At 35.3% G+C, this 22,559-nt stretch overlaps 1 long non-coding RNA gene across 1 annotated transcript in view; it reads right to left on the bottom strand.

The window, feature by feature from the left end:
- Positions 1–21,814, bottom strand: part of LOC140603500 (uncharacterized) — a 74,338-nt gene extending 52,524 nt beyond the window's left edge. Inside the window, exons 1-2 of the long non-coding RNA XR_012006489.1 lie at positions 21,736–21,814; positions 4,757–4,882 (exon numbers count right to left, since the gene is read on the bottom strand). This is a non-coding gene — a long non-coding RNA (uncharacterized lncRNA). The remainder of the gene's footprint in view (positions 1–4,756; positions 4,883–21,735) is intronic.
- Positions 21,815–22,559: the final 745 nt, after the last annotated feature.

Here is a 22,559-nt window from a genome sequence, read left to right as displayed (position 1 = left end):
TATTAGTTTATCCTCAGGAAAATGTAAAATGAAATATTTCCCACAGGATTAGTTTTAGGAGTTCATTTTAGTAAATACTGTGATTTTAAATCAGTTTGAATTCAAAATCCAAATGTATATAGTTGGTGGTAATGGGATATTCAAAAATAATGAATATAAATAATCATAAATGTATTTTTAAGATATTGAAATAAATAACTTTTTTGCTTGAGTATAGTGCAGTCAGGAAGGTTTTATATACTTAAAAATAAATTATGTGAATGTTATATGGCAGTAAAACATCCAGTTTGAATATGTCAGTCTGTTCAACTTATGTCTGAATTATAGCATTTTTTCCCTAAGCAGTGACATATCAGTGAATGCCTTGGAGCCCTTTACAATAAAGGGGGAGGGTGGGGAATAAAAACTCTCTTCTCCATTACAAATGAGAAGTCTATTGCAGAAGCTTAGTTCCAGCAAATATCAATCTGTCAGAATTTCACCTAATGAGGACCTCACATTGTTATTCCATTGGACAACTAAGTACTTCAAGAAATGTTGACTGCTAAAGTCTTCATTCTTTATTCTCTCATAACTTTTGCACCAACATAGAAAGGCTAACATTTACTATGTTTTATTATTCTATGTAGTGGTAAAAGTTTCTACATGTTGGGCTTTGTATGTACATGTACATATGTGTGTGCGTGTTTAATTTGGGCTAGTGGGTGCTAGTAACATACACTGACTTCTCATTAACATAGAAAATTAACACATGCTTCTATCTCTTTCCCCTGAATTTCACTTTATAGGACAGAGAGAATGAAAGAGACAGTAGATGATGGGAAATACCAACAGTTTTTGAAGGAAGAACCAATAACTCTCCAGAAGAGTAGGACAAGTTGGACCCTAAATGCTGGCCATGTGAGATATCTTATGAATCAAAGCAATTCAATCTGAAGAAGCCCAGACAGAACCACAAATTAGAAAGTTTAGGTAAATCCAGAGGCAGTGTGAGCTATGGAATTGACATAGGTAAATCCACACAAGAATAAATTAAAAATGAATTTTTACTTAATGAAGCTGTAGCTTGCACAACCTGGTGACCACAGCAACTCAGGAAACGTGTATGCCTCTGGATATGGGGACACTGAACAGAAGGAAAACACTTAAGAAGAAGCACAGCTTCACAAGAGGGTAGTAGGTACAAATCTTGTTTAATTTTTACAATATATCCATGGTATAGTGAGAGATGTCTCTCATTTTATATTTAAAACACTTTCGTTTGTAGAAATTTGGCTTGCTCAAGATTACCCCAAAACTGAGTTACATTAATAACCACTTGTTTTACCCAACATGGTATATATTTTTTCTCTCCAGATTGTTTTCTAAAATGGCTTTAAAAATAATATGTTAAGACAGCAAAACTTCCAGAGCAACAAAGTCTGTTCTGCTTAAAAGAAGTGCATCTTTCTGTGGAATAACAGATCATACGTACTTACATCCAGAACAACATAAGTCAAAGCCTTGACTCACCAAGTCCCTATTTTTATTGGTCCTTCAGCAGATGTTACCAATAGCCATTAAGGTAGACATACAACACAACTGACAAAAAAAATAATATTGATCTTATTTGAATCACAAATACATACACACAAGCACAAGTATATTTCACTTTCATTTTAGTTTGAGGTGACAAGAGATTCTTGGGGAAAAAAAATCTGTGGTTTCATTTTCACATGCAAATATTCAGGAAGCAACATGGATAATTCTTTCTTCACTTGTGTTTTCACAGGGCATTTTTTCCCTCTTCTCTACTGAAATTCTTAATTTTAACTTTATATTTCTATAGACAGATATATTATCACAGTTTTGGGATAAAAACTTTATATTATAAAATAAGTGCTTAGGTGATAGTCATGATCTTGCCATACTAATAGGCTGAGCCATTGAGAAATCTTTGTTGTAGAATACATTTGTTTTAGTTAGAACATTTGACATTAAAGAACATTTTTTTAAAAAGTAAATAAAAAAGAAAATATATCAGTAAAGCACACTATAAATGGATATAATAATTATATGAAAGAATTCATCATTCTACTCATTAAGAAAACCAACATATATATGGGTAAACAAATATATATGTACAAATGATATTATATCTAATGAAACAGACAGAGACTTACATGTAGATGGCTAGTTTCAAATCAGAAGTATTTGCACAGGACACAGTTTAAAGTTTTTTTTTCATAGTAATGTTTTCTTTTTTCTAGCTTACTATAAGCATACATTATATAGTACATGCAACATACAAAATGCATGTTAATCAACTGTTTATGCTATTGTAAAGCTTCCAGTCAACAGTAGGCTATTACGTTTGCAGGAGTCAAAAGATGCCATGGATTTTCACCTGAACAGGGACTAATTGCCCCCTAACCCTACATTGTTCGAGGGCCAACTATATTTTGAATAATCATGGGTACAGCATACTCAACAACTGCAGATATATAATTTGGTCACAAATACCAATCATTATAATTACAATTGTCCTATTAAGACAATTTGTGCAAGGGTCAACTGTGATATTCTTTTAAATGTCCCTATATAAATCCTGAGAGCTTGAACCAGGGTGTCTCTTGGCTCTTCATTGTTTTCCTGTCTTCTTTTCTTTTGGCTTTAGAACAAGCCTTAGGTGACGATGGTCTTTAAAATTTGTAAGATCTTTTAAAGATCCGAATTTATGGAACCTTTGCAGTTCGCAGTGAGAATGGGATATTTGAAACCATCTCTGACAATGCAACCTAAATAATAATGGCTAAGACATGGTTTGGGAGAAATAAAGCTGAAAGAAAGGAATCATTGTTAACAGATTGACTTCCTTGCCATGCTGGGGTTTGGGTTTAACAAGCACTACACCCACTGACAGGAGAAAAATTACAAATGAGACTGAAGCTCATGGATCCAGGGCTAGGTGGATATTAAAATGCATTACAAAATAACTTATATAAAAGCTCAATCAGTCAACAATGTGGTGTCTTTCTTTTTTTAAAATATGTCCTAGTAAATTCTAAGGTAAGAGAGAAGCAGCTAGAGGCTGCTAGAGCTGCAAAATCATGACCTGTATTTCCTGTATGAAATTAGGATTTTAAAAAATTTAAAGAAAAAAAGACATTAAGATTTCCACTACCTCTATACTATTATTACCAAGTGATGTTGTACAAAAGGAATTCTAATGGTTTGGACCCTGTATGTGATTTTATTGTTGAAGAGAAAAGTTGTGGTGTGCAAAACTGTTTCAGATTTTAAGCCCCCAAATAGAGCTAACTAATGGGGAAATTTTCAGGATTATGCAAAAGATAGAGCAATAAGAAAAAAAAAAGTATAAGAAAACCTCAAGATAATTAAACTATGTGGAATTCTTCAGAGGCTCAATTAAAGATGACATGAAAAAGGAAGAAATAGATGGAGTAGCTACTAAAATTTTAATGAATCACTATAAGAGATTAGGTCATCCAGCCCTACCAACTACTCAGGTTGTGAAAGAACTGAGACAAATTTACTTACTTTATCTTGGCTATGATAAATTTTAAAAAGTCTGATGATGATAGGAAATTAGAGTCTATAATCTTTTCAGAGCCCATGCCCATTAAAACAGGGTAGGATAAGAATTCTGAGTGACTAGCCATTAGAAACAACAAATACCCACCATTTGCTTCAATGTGGATGGAACTGGAGGGTATTATGCTGAGTGAAATAAGTCTATCAGAGAAAGACAAACATTATATGGTCTCATTCATTTGGGGAATATAAAAACTAGTGAAAGGAATTATAGGGGAAAGGAGAGAAAATGAGTGGGAAATATCAGTGAGGGAGACAGAACATGAGAGACTCCTAACTCTGGGAAATGAACAAGGGGTAGTGGAAGGGGAGGTGGGCGGGGGGATGGGGTGACTGGGTGATGGGCACTGTGGGGGGCACTTGACAGGATGAGCACTGGGTGTTATGCTATATGTTGGCAAATTGAACTCCAATAAAAAAATATACAAAAAAAAAAAGAAGAATTCTGAGTGATAAGAGGACCAGGGTATATTGACATAATCATCAGTAGGGGACCCAAGGTCATTTGCATTGGAGCCAGGTAAAATAGCCTATGGCTGGTGAAGAAAATTCACTAGGATTACTGAACACTGGTGTTCAGTGTATTGTTTTGCATAAACCTGCTAATGAAAAATGAGAAGGTAATAAAAATTAGCAGAGTATGATGATGCAAAACAGGTTTTCAGATAAAACTATGGCTTAAAGTAGGAATTTATGAACAAATTGTAGGTATATATGGGTGTTGGCCTCACTATTGCCAGAATATATTATTGGAATATATGTTACATCTAAATAGGAGAGTTCTCTCTTATTCAAAATATAGGAAAAGGAAATGTGATCCAACTCTGCTCTTCAGGCTGTTTTAATTGGGAAGTCTACATGAGAACATTATAGAATACTCTAAATATACTCAAGTTCTTAATTGAAAACAATACAGGATACTTGAGGGTTATAAATATTTTGGTTTCATAAAGGAGCTATTAGATGTAAGTATATTAATATCCCAGAACTCCTTGTTTAATAGTCCATCAGGGCCTCTAAAATTCATGAATTTTTAAGTTGACTGTAGATTATAGAGGATAGGATAAAGTGGAGACTCCAAAACTATCAGCTGTACCCAAAATGATATCAATAATTCAAGATATACCACAAACGAAGGGACATAGTTTGGTTTGGTTCTTACCTTCTTTTCCATTTCTGTTTAGAAGAAATTTGAATGAAGCTGATTTGCATTTCTCTGGGATGGGCTCCAACATACATTTACTGTGTAACCACAGGAATATTTAATTTCTCTGCTGATTGCTATGACCTGGTAAAAAGAGATACAGATTGGAATTTAGTTGGAAAGTACTATTATTATTCATTATATTAATCATAGAATGTTGGTATCTCAATCAGAAGAATTAGCCAAGCCAGAAGTAAAAATACTTATTAATCATATGACAACCAGAGTATGATAATTAACCCAAATAAAGTACAAGGCTCAAAACAGATGATACAATTCCTTGACACCATTTGAACAGAAGAAATAGAAACATTGCCCCCAGACAACCAAAAATAAGTTATTGTCTCTACCAGCTCCAAATCAATCAAGGGACATATAGATTTATTAGGCTGTTTGGTTTTTAAAGATATCTCATGTCGCTTTTGAGGATATTATTAGCACATATTCACAAACTTACCAGGAAAATAGTTAAATTCAATTTTTCTCACAAGAGTAAGCTTTCTTGGAGCTGTAAGAGTCACATGATATTATTCAACACGTGCAGACCCCAACCTTCAAAGACTTTGGAAATGTATGAAATTTAAGGCCATAATGATTGGACAATCAAGTAAAAGCCTGTGACTGCCACCCAGCAGAGAGACCACTGGGATTTTGGACAAACTTACTGTTGCAATTTTTTTTTTTTTTTAAGATTTTATTTATTTATTCATGGCAGACATGAATGAGTAGAGAGAGAGAGAGAGAGGCAGAGACACAGGCAGAGGGAGAAGCAGGCTCCATGCGGGGAGCCCAATGTGGGACTCGATCCCGGGTCTCCAGGATCACACCCCAGGCTGAAGACGGCGCTAAACCACTGGGCCACTGGGGCTGCCCTACTGTTGCAATTTCAATGTGTACACTATTTAAAAGGAAATTCCTAGATCGTTATCAAGGTTTTTGTTGCAATTGTTTCTATTATGGAGAGATGCAAAATTATCTTGACTCAAGATACCCATTGTGTCAAAACACCTGCTCCATTCCTGATTTAACAGATATTAACCACATACATAGCAGAGGTTTGTTTGTTGGCTTGTTTGTTTGTTTTTGAGGGTGGAGGGTGAATTACTAAGGTAGAGAATATTTGGAAAGCAAAAACCAGTATTAGTTTAGGGGTAACTTGGTGACACATATTCTTGCTTCTGATACTGACAGTGTCTGTCAAGGACACTTTTGAGAAGAACTTTGGCATATTCAAACTATAGTGGAGTTTGAATGACTACAAATCATACCATATTGTCCTGGGGAATTCAACATTTTTAAGTCCAAACTCAGTTTGTAATTATGAAACAAGCATTCTAAGACAATAAAATGTTTGGTAGATAAACTGACATTGACCAAAATGTCCTACCTGAAAGAGCTCTAGGGGAAAACTGTCACAAGTCTAGAAATCCTTGGGCGAGCTAAACTTGTATTTCTAAAAATAGACAGGAAATGAGGAAAATGTCTTGTTGACCTTTTTATTGCCCACTTAAAAAATAATTTATTTCAGGAGGAAGGAAAAGGTGCAAGGAGCTGGACAGATTATACTATTTTAAAAATAGACAAAATAACCTCAAAGAATAGTTAAGAATAAAGATGGGAAAAAACATGAACACTTAACCAAGAGGTGCTGCTAAGTATGTTCATTGAGATGAAAACAGAGGTAGCTCAAGGATAAAGGCCTGGATCTTGGCAAAAGTAGTAAAAACAATGAATTTATGGAAGATTTGCCATCACACTCCCCACCCCCCACCCCCCACCAAGGTCTATGGGAATTTGTAAATGGAGAACGTAACTGTATAGGTGATCCTAGCTGCCAAGGCCCCACGTATAAACAACTAACAGATGTGCCTGATAGAATAGTTGGAATTGGAAGCCTATTCAACTTAATCAAGAATATACTTGCATGTATATGTGCATTTGTATGGGGGGGTTGGGGATATTACGTAAATATGAAGCTTTTCATGAGATCTGGGTAATACAATCTTATAGTATGGTATAGGTCATATAGTTGTGCACCACAAGATAACTGAAAGTACAGAATTACAATATTTGGCTCTAGATTTACACCACAATCCATGACAGCATTTATCATACAGACAGGGACTGCTTTGGTTAGAAAGCCCTAAAAACTACTGTTGAAATTCCAAATGACTGATTTTGTAATAAAGTTAGTTTAATAACTGGCATTTAGTATAACACTGATGTAATTGATAAGAGTAATTTGATTCACCTACATCTCATCTGATGATGCAAAAATAATTAGTATTTGACAGTTGTCCTTTTGCTTTTTTGTTTTATAAATATTCCAAAAGATACATGGAAAATTGATTATAGCAATTCATAACTTAGAAGATTTGTTCAAGAGTCAGGTGATTGACTTGGTAAGATATAATTAATTTACAGCTAAACTGGTAAACTCTACCTTTATCTTTGGGAATACCAGGATGTATGGTTTTGATTCTTGGCCAAGATAAGGACAGTGGAATTTATGACATGCTATTTAAAGTGCAAAATTTACTTGGTAACCTTTAGGGTCAATCTGATGGTTTTCCAAAGGTTTAAAATATTAGACAGCTTAACTAGACTACATAACCAAAAAATCTGGCTGGGAATGTCTTCTTTGAGCTCTCCCAAAGTTCAGGTTCATCACACAAGTAGAGATTTACATTGGAGACAAAATATATCCATGTTCACATAATGACTGTGGAGAGCTTTACTCCTGGAACTCTCTCAGACCCGAGTATTGCCTGTACTGTCTATCTTTGCCTACACTATATGTTTGCCTCTAAATACAAACTTCATAGGAATGTGCTCTGTGGGTTTTTGTGAGTCCTTTCACCATCTAAACTTGTCAAATATTTTTAGTTAAATCTTATTCAAAATAGTAGCTTCATCTTTTTCATTAGCAAGAGATATTGTGTGGCTAATAAAATTATTAAAGAGTCTTTTCTGGAAGTATGCAATTGCAATGAACAGCATTCTTCCAAAGCTTCTCCTGGCCACCCCTCCCCCACCTCTGCCCATAGAGCAATTTTGGCGAGGCCATAGTCACATCCATCAAGAACAAGATTTTTAGAAAGGCACTGGTCCACAATCTAAAATGGGACCACATTAGAAAGTCTCTTCCTAACAGCTTCACAAGCAGAATAACTAAACAAATAAAAAAATTGTTTTAACTAATAAGAGAGACTATAGACACAGGAAGTGGCTCAGCTAAGTCCAATTCTGAAAGTTGTTTGAGATTCCTATCCCTGAAAGTTCTTTGTTAATCTGAGAAAAGAATGGGAAAAAAAGAGAGGGCTTAGTGTAGACACTATTGTCAACACAATCCAAAAATGATTTTAATAATTACATTCCTCTTGTGTTAAGGTAAATTGTGGTTAGACATGAGTGGCTACTTGCTGGGATGATTAATTTGGAATAATTTGCTGTGGAATTTTTCATTTCCTGATTTAAATTGTCTTTTAAGAGCTCAGCAAACTCTTGTAATTCAGCAAACTCTTGTAATTCACAGGAGGAGACAGCGGGCCATCTTATTTTCTATTTTTAACAAAAAGTTTAAGATGATTAACAAGAGAGTAAATACAGTGTTTGTGAAACCACCACCTCTATCTTGAGCAATGTGTTCCCAAAAGTAGTATTTAAATGGATTCTGAAATGGATGTTTCTCTCCATTTACCAGACTGAATTTTTGATCAATCAGATTTGAAAAAAAGACCTCACGTATAACTCCTAAAATCATTTGTCCTAGTCTTGTCCTCATTTTATGCCCATCCATGGTTACATTTTTATATCAATCCTTCCTGCTTTCCTAATCATGTCCAGGATCCACAGAGATAAACTAATTGATAGAGATCAAAATATCTTGGACTAAAAGTTCATAGAGTAATCTTAAATTCTTCAGTGGACTTTTGTCTTTTCTATACCTCAACAAGATTATGATCTAATATGGTCTCAAGAGAGTTTTCCAATGAGAGACCAAAGTGGGTCATTATTTCCAAATACAGTGTGAGATATTATGATAATGTTCAATGGAAGGAGTATGTTTAGAAGAGGCCAGTGCATGAGATAAGGGTCTGGTGAAAGTGAAAGAGACAGAGAAAAAGCAAAGAAAAAGGGAGGCGGTTGAAGTATGGGAAAGAGGATGGTAAGAGCTTGGTAAGGAGTGTTTACATTTGGATGTTAGATATTCCACATTTCCATTGGTTTTTACGACTCTCAAAGAGAAATAATTTTAGAAATCCCGTGTCCTTTTTTTTTTTTAGATTCCCTGTCCTTCAGTGATCTTTTCATGCCTACCTAAAAATATTGACCATTGAATATTTGAAATCTTTAAAATGTAAATTTTCCTTGGTAGAATCTTATCAAAACGTTGAATACTTAAGGCTATTAGCACCATAACCTGACATTTATTGAAAGTCTATGAATTGCCAATATTTAAATGAAGAGAATAAACATGACAAAACTAATCCAGAACTGAGGTACTTAGCCTTATCCCACCTTATCTATAAGATCTTGGAGCAATACAAAGCAAATCAAAAAGCCAGTATTAAGGGATCCCCCCCCCAAAAAAAAAGGAAAGAAAGAAAGAAAGAAAAGAAAAGCTTAAGGCACTTCAGAGTATAAGAAGTAGCACCTGTCAGAAGCAGGACTTAGTTGTACAGTCCCTGGAACTCTGAGGACAGATGTCAAAAGATTTCTGGTATGTCCTACCCTCATAGAAGTGGTCTCACACTGATCAGGAGAGGAACTGTTCTGATCCAAGTTACATAATTAAAAACTGTGGCAACTTTTATCAAAAAAAAAAAAAAAAAAAAAAAAAAAAAAAAACGCCAAACATGAGAAGGCTCTGAAGAAGCTTTTCTAATTTGAGAGAGATTGAAAGTGACTTTTTAAAGTTTAAGTAAAAGGTCTGTTTCAGTTGGTTTCAGGAAGTTTGTCAAGAGCACCTGGGTGGCTCAGTTGGTTAAGCCTGACCTTTAGCTCAGGTCATGATCCTAGACTCCTAGGATCTAGCCCCACATTGGGCTCGCTGCTCAGTGGGGACAGAGGTTCTCCTTCTCCCTCTGCCTCTCTGCTTATGCTCTCTCTCTTGTACTCTCTCTTTCTCTCTCAAATAAATAAATAAAATGTTTTAAAAAAATGAAATAGTTGTTTAATAGTGTTTCTTAGGAAGGAGAAGAATTTTGCATAGAGTAGGAAGTTGTGATTGGTCAAGATGGATTTATCAAGAGGGGTTAGAGAGGGACAGTTAAAGGTTAGGTCATTAGCAGGAAGAGGTAAGAAGCAACAGTTGCAGAGGCCAAGTGGAAAATCTCAGTCCTTCTGTTCTCCTCCAGAAGTTGCTAACAAGGTTATGTTTGGTTTGGTTAGGTTTTAAAGATTTATTCATTTATTTTAGAGAGAGAGAGTTGGTGGGAGAGTATCAAGTGTATTCCTCTCTGAGCATGGAGCCTGATGCTGGGCTCAATCCCAGGACCCTGAGATCAGGACCTGAGCCAAAACCAAGAGTCAGACACTTAACTGTACCATCCAGATGCCCCTACTAAGGAGGTTTTAAGGAATCAGTGGTTTTCACTGATCACCTGGGAGTGATTTTTAATAGTCTACTAATTTGGTTAAATGAAGCCTATGTTTCATCACGTCTTATGGTACATAGGTTGAAATGCCTGAACTCTGCTAGTGTATAAAGAGATAAGAATTTTAAAAATGTGACTGTTAAAGTAGTTCTATTATGTGCAGCCTGCCCAACTATATCTTAACCATAATACTTATAAGGGTTGGAGGACATTTCCTCCAAGGCATTAACTGTCTTGATGAGGACACCTTGTACTTGAATAACTACAGGAGAGGTTGGGGGTGAGTGGATGAAATGAGATACTGACATGGTGCTGTTAAACTGCTCAAGAAAATGAGAATAAAATCACAACAATAAACTGCAGGAAGAGAATGCATGTAGAGGGGTATGAACTGATTTCAGGGTCCTAAGAATTAAATTAAAAAAAGACAAAATAGCTCATATATTGAAAATCTCTTTAACATATAAAAATAAAAAGTAAATCCTAATGGACAGAAACCTAACTTGAGTTACTGTCATGAGGATTCACAGACTCTCCCCCAGTTCTAAGAGAGGATTCTGAATGAGGCGGGAGCTGACTTTCTTTGAAGAACCCTTCAATGTAGCTTTAATGTATAAGGTCAATAATATCCTAAACCTTCTCCACAGTGACCCATGACCATTAAAGATAGTGAATGCATCCTGGGAAAAGAGAAATAGCCTGATTTTCTGTGTGTATTGTGCATACTGAATATGACTTTAACTGAAACTATTCCTTAAATATTCAAAACAGTCCTATGGTATGTTTTCCAGAATTAAACTAAGTTTCATACTTAGATATACTGAGGTATGCACTCCAAGTGATTAAATTTAAATAGTAATTTCTAATAAGACATTTATCTATGAGACATAACAAATATAGGAACCACTTTGGATATTTCTATACTTAAGAAAAATATGCCAAGAGAATAATAAAAACACTAATTAATAGATTTAAAAGATAAAGGGGCAGAGAGTTTATTATGATTTGTTTTCGTCCTTTTCAAGGTCCATAACAATGCAAGTGGCTCGAGAGACAAACACAATTTCAGATTTTGCAGAATTTAAGTTCAATAACTCATAAACATCCCCCCTTAAATAAAGATTTTGTAATCTTGGATAGATATTCAAAATATTATGATTCATCTCACTTCTATATTCATAAGTAATGTCTTCCCTAAAGCACCTAGCTTCTAATGCTACAAAGGGAATATAATAAGGGAATAGAATGCATTCGTTTAAAGAAATAAAGGGGTTACTGAGAAAATGCAAATATCACACTAACCCAAAGGCATATATCATAAAAGTAAAAATGAAAATTCATACTGTAATATTTATGCATTTTATTAAAACTAAGAAGTCTTATGAACTTGAACTCAAGCTTCAATAGTAACACCAGTTCTGGTTCTAGCAAGAGTCTAATAAATGCCTCCTAAATATTTTGCTTCTAAAAAATTTAAAGGGACACCTGGCTGGCTCAGTCAGTTATAACTAAACATCAATTTCTTCCTTCCAGCTTTAAATTAGAAAATCTTGTAATCACCCTCAACTCCTCTATTTCTTTCACCACCCACATGCTGTTCACCAGTAATTCCTGTTAAGTGTATATTTAAATTATGTATTGAAATTGATCACATCTCACTGTCTCCACCTGGTCTAGGTTCTCAAATTTGATCTCACCTGAATTACAAGGTGATTCTTCTCACTGATCTTCCAACTGCCCGCTTTATCCTCCACACCTCAGCTGTTACCCCAACAGAAGCTGGCCTTATCCATTTAAAATGTAAGTCACTCCCCATCATCACTCTCCAGTGTTTTCCCAGTCAGAACAAAATCCAAAATACTTTCCCTGCTCCTGTAGGAGTTATTACCTAACCTGTTACTGTGTCTCTGGTATTCTCTCCATCTACTCCGTTGTTCACTTACTCTTTTCTAGACAAATTGGTCACTTTGATATTCCTTGAATGCTCTGAACATTAACCTATCTCAAGATCTTGACATTTGCTCTTTTTTACCCTATAAATAGCCCCTCTCACCCAGATTCCTGCATCATTTGCTCTCATTTCTTCAAAGTGTCAAATCAAATTTCTCCTTATTAGACAATCATCCCTAACTTTAAAAATAAAACAAAACAAAAAGTAAACCTTTTTCCTTCTGGCATTTTCTGTATCCTTACCCTTTATATTCTCCACAGCATTCATTTCTGGTTGACATATGTGGTGGTAGGCTTACAACAATTATTTGATGAATGGATGACAATAGGAAGCAATTAACATCTGTCTTTGTGCTCATATATATTTAAGTTTTGTGCCTGTTTTCTATTAGTTGTAACAGCAGTGTAGGAGTCGTGTAACATGTGCAAAGCTCTTTGTTTTCAAATTCATTTTTTATGAGTGTCATTATAATCCTGGTAGGAGATATAATGAATATTGTAGTCATAGTGTAATATTAATTTGGGACAAATAAATCAAATAGTTTCTTTAATTTTCTTCAAATGGCCTGATATGTTCCCTCATTACACAGCACCTTTTTTTTTCTCTAAGAATCACAGTTAATCAATTTCTCTTTTGTCAAGCCAAAAATCAAATATTGAGTACCTTGTTTCCTAGCTGCCCCGTAATATTTAATAACTACCTATATTCCTGGGTCTGTCTTTCACTGTAACTCACAATGTATATCTCCAAGTCCTTGATTTTTAAAGCCCTATTTTTATTACAAAGTATGACTTAAAGTGTATATAGTTCAAGAACCTGAAAGATAAAATTTTGTTCATCATTTTACAAATTAATTCTAGTCAGTTGTAAAAAGAAACACATAAGTAAATCATTTTATAATTATGAGTAGCTTTCTGATGAGCACAGACTTTATTTTTCAGAAATTCATGCTAATTATGCTTAGAAAAATTATGTACCTATTATAAGGAATTTAAGCAATAGGTGATTCAAAAACAAGTGTAAAAAAATCCAAACCCTACTGTCTATGATGAAAAGTAAATTATTTTTTAACATTGTTTTTCCAGATATTTTTATCTGCATATTTTATAAATAAAGAGTAATAAGTTGATGCTTAAAAATACTTCTAGGGGCACCTGGGTAACTCAGTCAGTTAAGCATCCAATCTTTGATCTCAGCTCAGGTCTTGATCTCAGGGTTGTGAGTTCAATCTCCTGTTGGCTTCCACACTGGGCATGGGGCCTACTTAAAAACAAAACAACAAACTTTTATAAAAAAAATTGAGCAATCTTACACATGTTATCAAATAGAATATAAATTGAAATCAACAGAAAACAATAAAAGAATTGGCTGCCATACTTCAAAAAATGCTTCTTCATCAACACAAAAATAGTGAACTAAAACATCTTTGTTATTTAAATGAGAAGAATTTAGTTTGTGGTCATTGTAGTTTGTTTTTCAAAATAAGTTTCGGTTATATATAATACTAATTAACTTTTCTCTGTGAAAAATCTGTGTTAGCACTTTCATAACTTTCTTTGCAGTGTGTCCTTCTATCTGCTAATCTTTGTTAATAATTTTGTTTACATTATGCTGCTAATATTTGTACCATTTTTTTTGTACCATTTACTTTTTGTTTTATGATTCTCCACAATTATAACATTTTAATTATTTATTCCAGTGTATTCAATCCTCATCATCAGTCTTTTTATCATGATTTCTCTTTGTTACAGGAATATTTATACTGATTTTTCTTTTTTTAAGATTTTTAATATATTTATTCATGAGAGACACAGAGAGATGCAGAGACATAAGCAGAGGGAGAAGCAGGCTCCCTGTGAGGAGCCTAATGTGAGGACTCTGGGATCATCACCTGAGCCAAGGCAGATGCTCAACCATTGAGCCACCCCAGGTGCCCCCTGATTCTTCTCTTTATTGCTTGGGTATCATTATCAAGAATATTTTTGTTTTGTTCTTTTGTAACTCTTTTCCTTTAGGTCTTTCCTAATTTAAAAGGCTGCATTTTGCTCTTTCATATTAATCATCAAATACCAACTTGAGGTGATATTATATCCTTTGTTCAAATTTTATAGTTTGTAATGTTGTTTGCATTTTTTCAGTGACCTCTGACACTAAATTTACTCAGACACTCTCTTGTGGGCTTTCTTTCTTTCTTTCTTTCTTTCTTTCTTTCTTTCTTTCTTTCTTTCTTTCTTCTTTCTTTCTTTCTTTCTTTTCTTTCTTTCTTTCTTTCCTTCTTTCTTCTTTCTTTCTGTCTCTTTTTTTTCCTTCAAGTCCTCTGATCAGACTTTCTTGGATGAATATAGGATGATCTCTCAATCTGCAAAACTATTTATTCATGTTAAATATTTGTCCTCTATTAGAATATTGATTTTTTTCCATTTGTTTGATAGTTCTGTTCTATTAATTTTACCAAGATTTTGTTTTTCATTTTTCCATTACATGGGAAACTTAGGTTAGCTCTCCTATTGTATCAGAGAGAAAGGGTATCTTGACATGGTTTGTTTTCTGAACTATAGTCTGGGGCTTTGTATGAATCCTAATGGTATAATGAGGGGACATTCTCAATTACATTTATGTCGTTTCATTGTCAGAATTCCAGAGTGTCCTTTACTTCTAGTTACATGATAATGTTGATATCATACTTTACTCAACCTAGTTGGGGAATACATGTTATTTCCACAACGAATTCCCTGAAGGTTAACGTTGGTCCCAAACTTTTATGTGCCTTTCTTTTCCCTTTCACTTCTCACTAAATACAAATCACAGTCACTTCTAAAACTCTCCAGTTAAAATAGAGAAGGTTGAAACTGAAAAAAGATATCTGAGCCAAAACGGTAAAGTTTGCCTTCTAGAAAATCAGAGGATAATGACCAGGAATAACTTTGTAAAGATAATCAAAGTGGCAGATGGGAGATTTATAAAAGAAAGAGACTGGTTTGAGGAAGAAGGATGACAATGGTGATATTTATGACAATAAATAATAATAAAATAATAAGATTTAATAATCAATATAGGGCCTACTTTATGCTATGCACTATTTGTGTGTTATTTTGTTAAGTGATTTAATTTAATTCTTCCATCAATCATATAAATTAGGCATTAGTATTATCCTTATTTTGCAGATGAGAACAATGAGGCACATTGATATTTAATTTACTTTGCCATCCAACAGTAAGTGGTATGGTTTGGATTGGAACCTAGGGAAGAATCCTGAAGCAGTACTCTGCTTCAGAGTACAGAGTCACTCTTCCTTAAAATTAGTCAGAGGGGATAAGGAATATAGTAAGCTACTGAAAGCATGTGCTGAAGTGAACGATGGTAGACAGTTGGCAAAATAGTTACATATAAAGTACAAAGTTTGGGTTTTGAAAAGTGCAATGGGGAAAAATAATGAAAGGGAAATAGATTTAAAACATATTGTAGGGAAGATAATAAAATGTTTTTGTATTAAGCTGAACTAGAAAAAAGTAAAATTTGAGACTGCTTCCTGAATTATAAGGCCACTTAAAATTGGAAATTTCAGGAAACTTCTCTTATTCCCATGTTGTACAGTTAGTAGCATGCCACAGAGAAAGAAGAAAAGAGTAGTAGCTATATAGCGCTAATCACGCCCAACCATTCTGCAATAAGAGATTTTGTAATAAGCAAATAAGAAAAGTGCCTGCCATTATTTACATAGTCATAGAATTAAGTAAAATTTTGAATTATACTATATATGTATATTACACATATGATCATTAAATATGTGTTCTCATGAGAAAATAAAATGTTATAGTTAGGAAGATTTTTTAAATATGTCAGCAAATAGATCTCTGAATTCAATGTTATAAATTTATAGTACATTTTTTGTCATTTCAAAATCCAAGAATCCTTAAAATATAAGATTTTTCATAATTTATTTGGAAATGAATCTGGCCTAGTCTGACATGAAGCTATGCATTTCTTTATTCATTTAGTGTGAAAATTTTTATGTTTTCTTCTATAGAAACATTGTTTAATCATGAGATACTGCCCTAGACGATGATCAGTCTGTTGCCTAGTATCTCATATACATACATTTAAACTTTCTAAATATCTGAAAAAGTCTCAAATTTGCCTTGCCCAAGTGTTTTGGGATAGGGGAGTATGCACTTCTACTACATAGAGATGTGGTCAGCTGTGGACATGGCTCATTAACAAGATTGCCTGGGAATACATGTCAGCTAGCACTCCATTTGCACATCATTCGATACCCAACCACCACCAGTCTCACATTATATTTTGACAGAGAGGAAACTAAAATTTATTTAGTTTAATTGAGGCAAGAAAAAGTTCAGCATAATTTCTATCAATGCTTAACAAAGATATGGACTGTTACTCTGCTAGTTCTAGTGTCTGTCACCTAATGTGCTGATTTAATTAAAGGGTACTGTCCTCATTAAGAACTAATGGCATGTCAAAATGTTATTTGTTAAGCTCAATAAGGTAATAAATTGTGATTGTATAGGCTAACTATTGTGGTTATCAGGATGTAATTAAGAAATAATTATACCCCCCCAAAAAAGAAATAATTACACCCAAACACACATATAGTGGCTTTAAACTTGATTAGATTATTGAAAGTGTAACCAATAATATACCTTAGAATAGGTGTGGTTCTTCATGTTGTATATGTGGCTGTTACACTATACATACAAATATATTCAATTGATGCTGTGATTTTTTAAAATATTTGGCACTTTCATTTTAGAATTGTCTCCAGAGCAAGATGACAAAACATATAAGTGAAAAAATAAAATTATTTTTGTAATCATATTTTCGATGCCTAAGTTGAATGTGCAAGTTTGAACTTCCAAACTATTAAGCAGATGTGAGCCTTAATGACTTTTCATTTTTTTAGAACTCCAATACATTTCAAGGAATAAAGACTTGCAGTCTGCTGAAGTATTCTCAATAAATTTCCTCAGAAACCAAGAAAACTGCTAATAAAACATTCTCCAAAATAGCTTCATTCATGGAACACCCTATTAATAAAGGAGAACAGAAATATTAATCAATCACTTAAGCATGGTACTGTGCCAGGCACTGTATTATCAGTAAATATTGTAACTTTTTGATTCTCATAAAAATCGGGAATTTGAAGATTAAGAAGAAAGAAAAACCGAGTTTCTTTGTTGAGTTAATGAATGTCCAAGATTCAATCCACATCCAAAATCTGAACACCATAATTAAGTAGCAGATGGCATTATTAAGTATAAAAAGTCTTTGAAGCCTTTCAGATCTGGGTTCTGAAATCTGTTCTTATACTTGGTATTTCTATAATGTCACACATGTCAAATTGTCTAACTTTGTTCTCTCTCTTTTTTTTTTTTAACTTTGTTCTCTTATTTAAAAAAAAAGCAGTGACAATATTTATCACATAGATAAGCTGAGAGAATAAATAGAATATAAAATATAAAACACATAATGATATAATGATAAGACTGATATTTGTTGGAGCTTTTAAAAATACTACTTTTATTGTTTCCTGAAAAACTAAGTGTTAAGAAAACAAAATTCAACTGAATTCAACAGAGTAAATTTTAAAGATCTTATTGGCTTTATTTAACAATTCATAGATCAAGCAGCATCCAATATAGCAGAGAGAAAAGAGCTCCAAGGAGCTGTAGAAAATGAAAGACTTAGAGGCAGAAGGGAGAAGGAACAAGAAGTTCTACAAGGAAAAAAAAAAAAAAAGTGAATTAGTTATTTCAAGCTTCCTTTAGGGATGGCAGGAGTCTATCAGACAGTTTATTCCTGATTGACTATTTTAAGTTTCCATGTGGGAGAGCCAAAAGTATAAATAAGTCTTGGTTTGGTGACCTGAGGTTTAGCATAAGCGACTCCATTTCAAGCCTGTTGTCTTGTTTTTAATATAATTAATCTTATTTGTATGGCGTGGCATTGGGCCCATCTGTCTATTGCAGTTATCACAACTAAGACTCATTACAAGTAGAGAATCCTCTTCTTGCATAAAATCGGGATGGTTCAATGGGTATATCATTTTGCTGAGCAGCATGCTCTCACAGACCCCATGACCTCTTTCAATCCAGAGGAGATGCCCTTGGATGAGAATCTATAAAATTCTTCTTGAAGCCGACCACGCCACAATTTTAAGGCCGTGCTGGTACAATTCATATAACTATCAGAAACAGCACCATAGGCATTAAACTGCCTTGATGCTACAGCTAGCCATGAAAAAGAAAATTTTCCTAAAATCCAAATCTTGTTTCCTGGTAAAGGTAAATGAGCCCCCATTGCCCCATCAGCCAGAAATCCAAAAGAGGAGCTCCAGGGGATATTGAGGTTTCCAGACTCCCTCAAGGGATAGTGTCTCAACCCAGCTCCCTCCTTCATGAGAGGACCAACAGGCATCTCTCAATTGGCAGCTTTGGAGACCAGGGGTCCCTGATGACTTAATCTCTGGACAACCTGAACACAAGTTAGAAACCTTCGCTCGGGTGCTGTGATATCTTCCAAAGACTGCCAGCCCTGCCCTGAGAGTAGGTTCTGGCACCACCCAGAATGCCCCCACCTGGCAGCAGGATCTGGGATTCTATACTCTGACCTCCAAGAGTGGCAGCCTCTTAGGCCCCAACCCTAGGGACCTGGCAGTTCCCCATAGTTTGTCCCTCAGGAACAATCACCAGTATATTTCTCTAATTATCCACTGGGACACACCCAATAGACCTTTTACTGCTCTTATTGACACTGGCGCCCAAACTGCAGTACTTACCTGGAACCCCTCCAAACACAAGCTAGGGGCACTCTTTAAATTAAAAGATAGAGGGGCAGCCCAGGTGGCTCAGTGCTTTAGTGCCGCCTTCAGCCCAGGGCCTGATCCTGGAGACCCTGGGTCAAGTCACATGTCGGGCTCCCTGCATGGAGCCTGCTTCTCCCTCTGCCTGTGCCTCTGTCTGTCTGTCTGTCTCTCTCTCTCTGTGTCTCTCATGAATAAATAATAAAATAAAATCTTAAAAAAAAGAAGATAGATTAGTAAAAGACATTCAATCTCCATTGGATGTCAATATTGGAAAAATTTGTATTAAAATCTTTTAGTGGGGGTGTTCCCTTTGGCCCTCTTCTTTCCTATTATAGGTATGAATGCCTTGATGTGCCACCAAGCCATCTGGAATAAATCCAAACTCCCAGCCTTCTTGGTGGAAACTGCACACTGAGAGCCCATAAGACTGTCACTCCTGATTATGATGGTAAATACCCTCCAGTATAATCTATGGCAGGGGATTGAGCAACTGGAGCCCATAATTCAAGATCTATTAAAGAAAGGAGTCATTAAACACATCATTCTCCTTTAAGTTTCCCTATTTGGTGGGTATTGAAGGTCACCACTGATAGGGGAGCCTAACAGTCAACATCAAAATTTAAATGCTCAGGACCCCCCCTGTTAAGGCTTCCATTCCCAACAGTGTCCAGTTAATCAAGGAGATCCAAAGAGCTCTACTTTGCTGATTCATCTAATATGTTCTAGTATCTAGTGCTGAAAAAATCACAGCTGTAGTTTGTCATATCATAAGGCACTCAATGAACCTTTACCTGGTGGCCTGTGGGCTAATAACCCAGCTATTGCCCACAATCTTTGCCTGCAGGACCTGACTGCCCTTACAGTGTCCTCTTGCACCATACTGATGATTTTGTTATTAAATATGTGGATACATTTACTGGCCTGCCACTTGCTTCATCCACCAGGAACACCTCCGTGGAGACTTAATCTCTTTCTTTTCAAGTGTATCCTGCCCCCATTTGGCCCTCCTCACACTACTGACACAGATCAAGATCTCACTTCACTGCCCATTTAACACAGCATCAGGCTCTCCAATAGGACATCCATTGGAACTTCCATCTCCCACACCGGCCACAGGCCTCTGGCGTTATTGAATGCTACAGTGGTCTTTTAAAATCCTCGTTCTTTCAGTTATAGGGCAGTAAATGGACTCCTCAATGGACTTCCTTGCTGCCAGGGTCAATTACCACTTTAAACTCTAGGCCAGATGGCCACCACTCTCCTCACACTAACGGAGCTTGCCCAGCCATGCTGCCAATGATTGTTATCACAAGGGAATCTGACGTCTTCATCTTACAGCACAATATTATATACATTTTTCTCAACAATTCTGAGTCCCTTTACAGATTTATAATATCTTTTGCCTTCCATTATTGCTTAACGACCCAAGCAACTACACAGCACCCACTAATGCACCCCAGGATGGGGGGCTGGTTAAGTGTTGGAAATCAGCCCTATAAGGACACTTGAAACTTCTTTAGGTGCAGCTAGTAGTCAGGCAACTCAATCCTTAACTTAAATGGGACCAATGGCACAAATGCTTAAAGGCCACCAGCCCTGCTCAAACAATCATTCGTATCCTCACTTCTGAGCATTGGCCATTACATTACCCTAATTTCAACATGAATTGGCTGATAGCATAATAGAGTCCAGACCCATCTCTGGGGATATAGGGCCAAACATTAAATTGTGAAGAGCATGTAACTAAATTTTGTTTAAACCAAGGCTACACATATGTCTCTAATCTTTACTATCTATGGATGGAGACCTCCTACTCCTCAGAGGAAAACATCACCCAATTATTTGCATAATGTACCCCTGAGCACCACCAAATTTTACTGAGAATGTGTGTCCCTGAATGATTCTAGTGTATCAAGTTCAAAAACTATCCTTAGGCTCCAGAGACTTTCACAAAATGTTTGCAACTCTATAAATAACATTTATTAGGTACTAATTCTGTTTTAATCTTTGCTCTATTCAGTTTTCTGATCTTTATATTTGTCTGTACCCACTAAGCAATTTTTGAAATGGTAACTCTATCTATGCCTATTCCTCAAGTCAGTTCTGTTCTTTTTATTTTTTTTTTATTTTTAAGATTTTACTTATTTATTCATGAGGGACACAGAGATAGAGGCAGAGACACAGGCAGAGGGAGAAGCAAGCTTCCTGCAGGGAGCCTAATGCGGGATTGGATCCCAGGACCCTGAGATCACAATCTGAGCCGAAGGCAAATGCTCAACTGCTGAGCCACCCAGGTGTCCCACTTCTGTTCTTTTTAAAAATCATTTTGAGCAACATATATTATCTCTAATGTCCCACTGAAATAACTATAATCTGGAATGTAGATTTGGATGGGAAAAAAAGGAAAAGAAAGTTAACGACCAATGGCAAAAAGTTTAATAGAGTTGTTCCATGTAACACTTTTAGACTAAAAACCATATTAAAGGTATCCAAAAAATTTCAGATTAAGCAGTACCATTTTTTGAATAGTGGTTTAGAATTGAGAGACAGAGCCAGTACTCACCTATGTATCCATTATCTTCAAAAAGCATTAGTGCAGGTTCTCTCTGTAAATGCACAGTTTTAGGGGAGAAATTAGCCTGTGAGAGGAGACAAGTATTACCATTAAGACTAATGTGAGAAAAGTACCTATATTGAGTAATGCCTATTCCCTGCTAGTCTTGAATGAGATGTTCAAGTCTCAGCTTTCAATGTCATAAATTAAAATTCTGATAATTAAATTACATTTCCCTGTTTCTTAACCACCCATTTTCTCCTCAGCCAATTATAATCAGTAGTTCATCCCCACAGCTGCACTGAAATTATGTGGTTATTGTCATTAATAACCTGCTTATTACCTACTCAGTGGTCATTTCTCAGGCCTTACTTCATTTCACTATTTGGCAGTACTTCAAACATTACTTATCCCATCTTCAACCTTGAAAAAAAACCTTTTATTTTTCTCTTTTGTTACCGGCTACCTTTTTTTAAATTTCTTTTGTTTCTCTTTAATTTCTAAATGATAACATTCTCTAGGACTTTTTGCTGTCTATGAATCACTAGGGGATCATATGTAGTTTCACAGATTTTTTTTTAAAGATTTTATTTATTTATTCATGAGAGACACAGAGAGAGGCAGAGAGAGAGGCAGAGACAGGAGAAGCAGGCTCCATGCAAGGAGCCCGATGTGGGACTCAATCCTGGGACCCTGGGATCATGCCCTGAGCCAAAGGCAGATACTCAACCACTGAGCCTCCCAGGCATCCTTAGTTTCACAGATATTAATATCATCTATAATATGACTTTCCTCTGAACTGCTCAAATTTAACATGTTAAAAGAAAAAAATG

This window comes from Canis lupus, chromosome 14 (assembly GCF_048164855.1).
Source record: "Canis lupus baileyi chromosome 14, mCanLup2.hap1, whole genome shotgun sequence".
NCBI classification, from domain to species: Eukaryota; Metazoa; Chordata; class Mammalia; order Carnivora; family Canidae; genus Canis; species Canis lupus.
The sequence above is the reverse complement of the archived record's forward strand: the minus strand, read 5'-3'. Positions and strand labels throughout refer to the sequence as shown.